We start from the raw sequence: 7,909 nt of genomic DNA, 5'->3' as shown, positions 1-7,909 counted from the left end.
AATGACATTGTTGTTCATGGGTCAAGTTTAAAAGACCATCAAAATAAGTTAGAGCAGGTTTTTACACGATGGAGAGTACACAAACTGAAATTAAAACCTAATAAATGCGCGTTTCTACGTAAAGAAGTTTTATATTTAGGTCACGTGATCAGCGAAAACGGTTATACCCGATCCGAACAAATTATCATGTATAAAAGAATATCCGAGACCGTCAAACGAGAAAGATGTTAAATCTTTCCTAGGTTTATTAAACTATTACCATCGTTTCGTTGATAACTTTACCAAAATAGCTAAACCCTTAGCGATGGAGGTTACAACTCGAGGAGTACGATTATTATGAAATACTCTATTGGGCCGGTCCACAACATTCGAACGCATATTGCTTATCTCGTATACATCTTGTTACGAACGATGAGCCAACTAGCGATTTTGAAATATATAAAGAGGCCGAGATTAGGCCAATCTTTAATTCCAAAATAATAAAAATAAAAGGAAGTATAAAAAATGTTAAAAAAGACGAAAACATAATTTTACCAATATCAAACGATAAAATAATAACGCATCCGGCGATAAGAGAAATAATGAGCAGTTATAATTTACCGCCTCAGATAACATTCGATAAAAATAACAAATTTGTAATAATTAACCAATTAGACAAAATCACTGTATTTTAAAATCTTAAAAAACATCCTTACACGGAGATGAACGCCGAAAATAATTTTAATGCGATAAATGAAATCAAATTATTCTATATCGATAAACAGATTAATCAATTTGCTATAATTAGATTAGAAAGGTTAACAACATTGACCTGTTATGAGCTCATTCGTACAATATTCCGTTACCTATTTCGTAACACTGATATACATGTAACCATTTATAAAGAACAATGTTTTACGGAAGAAGAGAGAAATCAAATCATTAGGGAATATCATGATTCATTAGTAGGGGGGCATCAGGGAACCTCAAGTACGGTGAAACGCCTAAAACAAAAATATCAATGGAGAAATATAAAACAGGACGTAGCCAACTATATTAAAACGTGTAATATTTGTCAGAAAAATAAATCTGGTAACACAATTAAACAACCTATGCTAGTAGTATAAATATGGGGCGTCTGGCTCCATTTTTCAGCGGAGATCAAAAAGTTTGAGGGGGTATTGTCCCCTTGCAGTGTAAGAAATTCCCGCTGTAAAATGGAGCCAGACGCCCCATGGTTTTTCTAACCATTTATTAGTATAAATATGGGCCGTCTGGCTCCATTTTTCAGCGGAGATGAAAAAAGTTTGAGGGGGTATTGTCCCCTTGCAATGTAAGAAATTCCCGCTGTAAAATGGAGTCAGACGCCCCATGGTTTTTCTGAAAAAACGTGGGGCGTCTGGCTCCATTTTACAGCGGGGAATTTTTTACTAGGTAAGTAATTCTCCCTTCCACACGTTATTTGATTTGATTTCACATGCACTTCAATTTTTTTAATATAATCAGTTTAGTATATAACTATACATGCACAAGTAATATACTTAGTTTATAAATATGCGTTGAAACGATCATATCTGTGTAAATAGCATCTGTGTTTCACGTTTATTTAAGTTATTACATTTATTTCTATTCGTGATTAATTTAAAACATTTAGTTTGTTACTAACGGTTGAACAATTAAGTCGTGTTTTATTTTTTTTTATTATTTCTCTGGTAAATTAGCTTATTGATTTGTTTTTTTTTAAAGTATTTATCTTGATATACATTTTAATTAAGTCTTGTTATATTTTTTTTATTATTTCTCTGGTAAATTAGCTTATTGATTTGTTTTTTTAAAGTATTTATCTTGAGCTTTATTGAAACCATGAATTTACAGAAATTTTCCAACGATTTTCCATCTTTAGTTTATTTAGTACGAAATAATTCATATCCAGTACATTCAGACTATACCACATTTATGTCAAGATTAAAAACATATAACTCATATCCATCTACTTCATGTCAAAATAAATATTCGTTATCTGAATCTAGTTTAAAATATACCGGTGTAGGTGATATAGTTGAATGTTTTTTCTGTGGACTTGTCTTACAAAAATGGTCAAACGATGATATACCATGGGTCAAACAAAAAAATTCCTAAAATGGAATCCTAAATGTATATTTGTATTACTATGTAAAGGAAATGAATTTATAGAAAATGTAAAAAACGAATATGTAAAAGCTAGCCATGTTTGTGATTGTAAGTCGCGGCGCCCACCAAAGTAACGTGACGCGTGATATGACAGGTGATTTTGGAGTAACATGTTAGTAACATGTTACTCCCGAAATTTGTTATTGAAATATAGTGAAAATCACGCAGGTCCATACACTGATCAAACATGTCAGAACCTGCGTCAGTTTTGAATCATATCTGAAGTTTTGTCAGTGACCAAAGTGCAGCTTGCACTACTTTTGTCATTCGTTATAGGTACTCGTCACTGCGCGTTTGTACGTTATTTCAAAAAAATATATATTTTGTAGAATAGTACAAGGTGTTTTAACTAGATAAGTACTAGTAGTTAATATCATTATATTATCAAATATTATTATATATATGTATATTATATTATAATATTATCATATTATTTTATTTATTTATTTATGATAATTTACTTTATTTATTACTTTACTTATACATTATATACATATATTATTATATTACTTGTAATATAGAAAATAAAATTTGTAGAATATAAATCGTTAAAATATACACATTATTTTATAACATAAATAGCATAAGAACATACTTCCCTATTACAAATTTTCACGGGGCATAAAAAAGAATAAATTAGAATATAGAGAATACATTTTTTTCAAAAAAATATTTTGTTAGGTGAAAAATGTTATTAAATGGAAGTTTTGTAGGCAATACAATTTATCTATGCCACATTATCTTTAGAACCTCTAGAACCGTATACATTGTGTCATTGTTGTTTAATATAATTGTAAAATACGTTTTAAAAATGTATAGAAGTATGAAAGACGATCCGGATACCAATGTACAATTTGTACAAACCGTGGAAATGTTTCCTTGTTTGTATGACTACACAACAAAGGAATATTCCAATAGAAATGCACAAAATAAGGCTTGGGGAGAAATTGGAAAACCAACAGTAAGAAAAAAAAATTTATTTAATATTTTTCATTATTAATTGTTATAAATTAATGAGATATATTTTTAAGTAGTTTGTATAGAACTATATTATGTATAATAATGTAATTTTACAGCATACTGTATAGGTACATGATAAAACAAATTTTCTGTATTTAAAAGTTAAATTAAGTTTAGGTAAGTATAAGTAATTAATTAGATTACAAGGTATTGAAAATTATTAAATTGTATACTTATTTTGCCAAGGTAATGCTGCGTATGGTTTCACAAAATACTGGCAAAGTCTTTCCCTTATTTCCATCGCTGAGTAAGAAGGTCTCGTTCTATTGTTTTCTATATTTCCCTCAGTATCTTCATATAACAAGTCAACATTATCCTGCTGAATTCCTTGTGGTATTGAGTACGTACCATCATGCACTCGAATCAAGTTATGCAAAACACATATAGCTTTTATTATTATTTCAATTTTTTCAGTTTTAAAATTGATGGGTCTTTCTAACATTTTAAATTTAGATGCCATCATTCCAAACGCTCACTCAACTGACTTACGACCTCTGGATAATCTAATAATATTAAAATAATTTAAAAGTCACTAGTATTTTAATCATTCATTTGGTTTTAAAATAATAAATTACCTGTAATTAAAAATTCTTTTTGTATTCGTCAATGAACGTCTTGGATAGGGTCTCATAACGTTGTCAAATAGGGGAAATGCCTCATCTGCAACGAAGTAGGTAATAGGGAAATGCTGGATCGTTTTCTTCGTGTGGCAAACAAACATTTTCGTTAAGGTTGAGTTTTTTTTTAAATAATAATTTACCAAATGCAGATTCTTTGGTAATTTTGGTTAATTCGTATGAGCTTGCCATCTATACTACCAACACAGTTTGGCAAATTCCATAACTCATTATATCGATCGGCAATAGTTTTCCACATTATTTGATTAGGCATGGGTATGTATAGAGGCTGTAAAACTTCCCATAGGGCTTTGGATGTGATTTCTATAATATTACGAACGGTTGTTTCTCCTCTCAAAAAATAATATGAAATTGATCTCATTGAAACTTCTCCAGAAAAATACCTATACATAAAGAAATCTCTAGATTCAATATTTTTTATTTTATACTTTCATACTAACCTGAAAAATGAAATAATTTTTGTTGTACACAATATTTAGGTAAACATTTTTTTTTAAATAGTTTTTTGACACTTGTGCTATAGTTACATTATAACATTTATATATAATATATATATTTTTTTTTTTAAATAAGTAACCAGGTACCTACATAAGAGTTAATATTAAAAATTAAAAATTCAATCAAATTTTTTTGAGAAACTTAAAAATAGGCAATTTGTAATCTACCGAACAAAACACAAATAATTATGATGATAAAAACTTTTTTTTTTGAGAATTTCCTCACACAACCCTGATAGAAATTTTGTGATTTTCTTATTTTGCTGTTTATATTTTCATTTTCTATACACCATAAAGTTTTGAAAATATTTGGAATTGTTTTGAGCGGTGTACAGACATTTTCAGTTTCCAATTTTTAAAGTTTTTTTTTCTATAAATAACAATAAAATGTTATGTGCTGGGACAAAAAGCGTGAACAATTAATACGAGGCTCCTAATATATTGGTTCGATAGCAGTTGAAAAATATTAAAAATACAATGTCACAATTTTTTTTTTCATAAGCATTGAAATTCAAATTTTGACAAAATTTATTAAATTTAAAATGTAATAATTATTTTGTATTTAAAAATTTATAAAATGTTCAACTTCTATACCAAATGATTGAAAATTTAAAACAAGGTTCATTAAATAGTTTATAATATATAAATTACTTTTCACCATATTATCAAATATACTTCGTAATATCATATGTTGACTGTTATACATTATATTATGTATTTAAATAGTGAGTGAATGTAAAGAACGATGGAAAAATTTGAGAGCTTGCTTTACAAGACATTTAAAAGCCAAACCTCCGTCGGGATCAGCTGCCAAGTTCAAAAAACCATATTATTTAGCAGAGTTTTTACATTTTGTTGAGCCTTTTACAAAAGCACGAAAACAGTCAGGTTAATATTTTTTTTCATAGTATAACAATAATATTAAATTAATATTAATTGTAAGATAAATTCAAAAAAAAAAAATATAAATATCTTTTTTCATAGGTAATATGCCAGTTTTACCGCCTCCAAATAATGAATGTAGTGAGCAAAACGAAAGTATTGGTAATGTTTCCGAAAGTGAAGAAGACAACATTGACAATAATCCAATTGAAGATAACCCAAATGATTCAAATTCAAGTTTTGCTGAACCAAATCCACAACAATGGATCTCTAATACCAAAAGTTCATCTTTTCAGAAAAAACAACGTTCAGTAGGACTAGATGAAGTGAATAAGGCAGCTTTAGATTTTTTCGTAAAAAAAAAAAGTCAGATCATCCTGTAGAAGATGTGGATTTATGTTTTTTTAAAAGTTTATTACCAGATATGAAACTTATGAATTCTGGACAAAAAAGGCGTTTTATAGTTGGAGTGTTAAGTTTAATTGGAAACATACTTGATGAACGTAATGAAACTATTCCTATACGGACTGAACAAAATCTTTACCACACTGGATATCATAGAGAATATCAGAACATGGAAAATAATATTATTTACTCTACAACTCCGTCAAGTTTATCTTCTCCTTCAACATCAATGCCCACATCACCTCCACTGGATTTAGTACAGCAGTCTACTATTCTACAGTTGAATAAAAACAACTCTCAAAATTGGTCGTATAAATGAATAATTATTAATATTTTATGTTGTTGTTAAAAAAATTTAGTTTACATACAGATTAATAAAGATTATTTTAAAGGTTATTATTTATTGTTATAAACTATAACTATAACTATTAAGTAGACTTACCTGAGAGTAATAAGTAAGCGTTCTCGAGGACACACTGAACGTCTATAATTTGTATCCTTTTTTTGAATTTTAGACCTACAAGTTCAACCAACATATCAAAAGTTTTTTTCTCCATTCGATAGAAAGTTTGAAATCGATCGCCGTCTGCAAGGTCTTTAAATACCGAAAAAGCACCACGTCCACGACAGTTTTCACGCCAAAGTGGATGAACCCAATAATTTCGAACTCTTTTATGATTTGCGTTTAAAATATTTAATAAGTTCAAAGCACATAACGCGTCTTCTTCGTCTGAACTCATCTTGAGTAGTGAACTAGTGGTGTGAAAGTGCAAAAGTGCCATGCAAGAAAAATATCACGTCAGTTGTATTATCATTTCGATTAGTGCATTTGTGTCGGGAGTGTTGAAGTTCTCCCAAAAAATTATTGTCCCAATAAACAGTTCTTCCAATATTTGGAGAATTGGTTATTGGGACAATTATAATTAGATAAACATTTTATTGGGACAATTATCATTTGGATTTATGGACGTATTAGGAAAATAAAAAATGTACAAATAGGAATATATCACTTCTGTCAAAAAATTATTGTTCGAGTAAACAATTCTCCAAATATTAATAACACTGGGAGCGCTGTATGTCATTATTAAATGTCCGCGAAAGTAGGATAGTAAAATTTTACTGATTTTAGTATTTTACTATTTTAGTGATTGAAACCCTGTCATTACCCTGATTATGAATAGCATTAGGAATTTAGGAGTTTATTTTTAGATTTCGTATAATCGTATTGTATTCTAAATTCTTCTTTTGCGTTTTGTACTAAGACACTAAGTACAAGCCACTAAGTGTCTAAGTAATAAGTTAGGATTGTTTGTTGTTTATAAATGTTTTTCAAATATAATTTTAACATTAAGTGACATACCTGTTTTCATAAGCTAAATGAATTCCAAACATCTAAACAAGACAAATATTATTGAAGACAAAGAAGTTTTGAATTCTAACCAAGTTGGTTATTTTATCTGGAAAACTACAAGTTAAAAATGTAAGTTATTGTATTATAAAAAAATTTAAAGATAAACAATATCTAATTTCACAATTATCAATCAAGTTATACTGTTTTATTTTCATAGGACCCAAATGTTCCTCATGAAATTAGCAGGAAATTATTGAAAGTGCAACTAAATAATTAAAATTGGTTTTAATTGGTTATCAAACATATTTTTTGCTCGTGTAAATTAGATGCTAATCAACCCTAAACGTTGAAGTATACTGTAGATGTTTTTTTTTTAATCTTAGTTCATGTTATATACTTAATATCATCATTGATACTATACTATATTCAGGTTAATTATACCAAAAGCATGTACTTATTACAGACATTAGCAAGGTATACATTGTATACAATATGATACATCAATAGTATACATATCATATAATAAGGTAAAATTATTTTTAGCAAAATCCAAATTTAAATTATCATAAGGATATGCTATTGAGTTTAAAAATACTTTTACATTAGTTATATTACAATGATCGAATACACCACAATCTTTTTCTAACGAAGTTTTACGTCCCTTTTGTAATCCGATTATAATGAATCGAGGTTTTTTCGAAGCAGTTTTTAGGTTCCATACAACTTTTTTTGTGGTTCCGAGTTCAGGATATTCAAAAGTTTCAAAAGATCTGAACGGGATAAACAAACTTTTTTCTTTTTCAATAAGTTTTAATAATTTTAACCTTTCTTCATCATCAACAGTAATATGCGGAACCTTCCAAACTATTTTATTCAAAACAACTTTTCCAGAATTTGTACTTCCACTAGTAATTACTTTTAGAGCGTTTAAATCGCTATGACTTCGA

General features: G+C 28.5%; 1 pseudogene; it reads left to right on the top strand.

Annotated features, from left to right (window-relative positions):
• The first annotated feature begins 2,992 nt into the window (after positions 1 to 2,992).
• Positions 2,993 to 5,930, top strand: LOC126553906 (uncharacterized; annotated as a pseudogene).
• The last annotated feature ends 1,979 nt before the right edge of the window (positions 5,931 to 7,909 follow it).

The sequence above is a fragment of the Aphis gossypii genome, unplaced genomic scaffold (genome assembly GCF_020184175.1).
Source record: "Aphis gossypii isolate Hap1 unplaced genomic scaffold, ASM2018417v2 Contig00368, whole genome shotgun sequence".
Lineage (NCBI taxonomy): Eukaryota > Metazoa > Arthropoda > Insecta > Hemiptera > Aphididae > Aphis > Aphis gossypii.
This window is presented reverse-complemented; position numbering and strand designations above follow the sequence as displayed.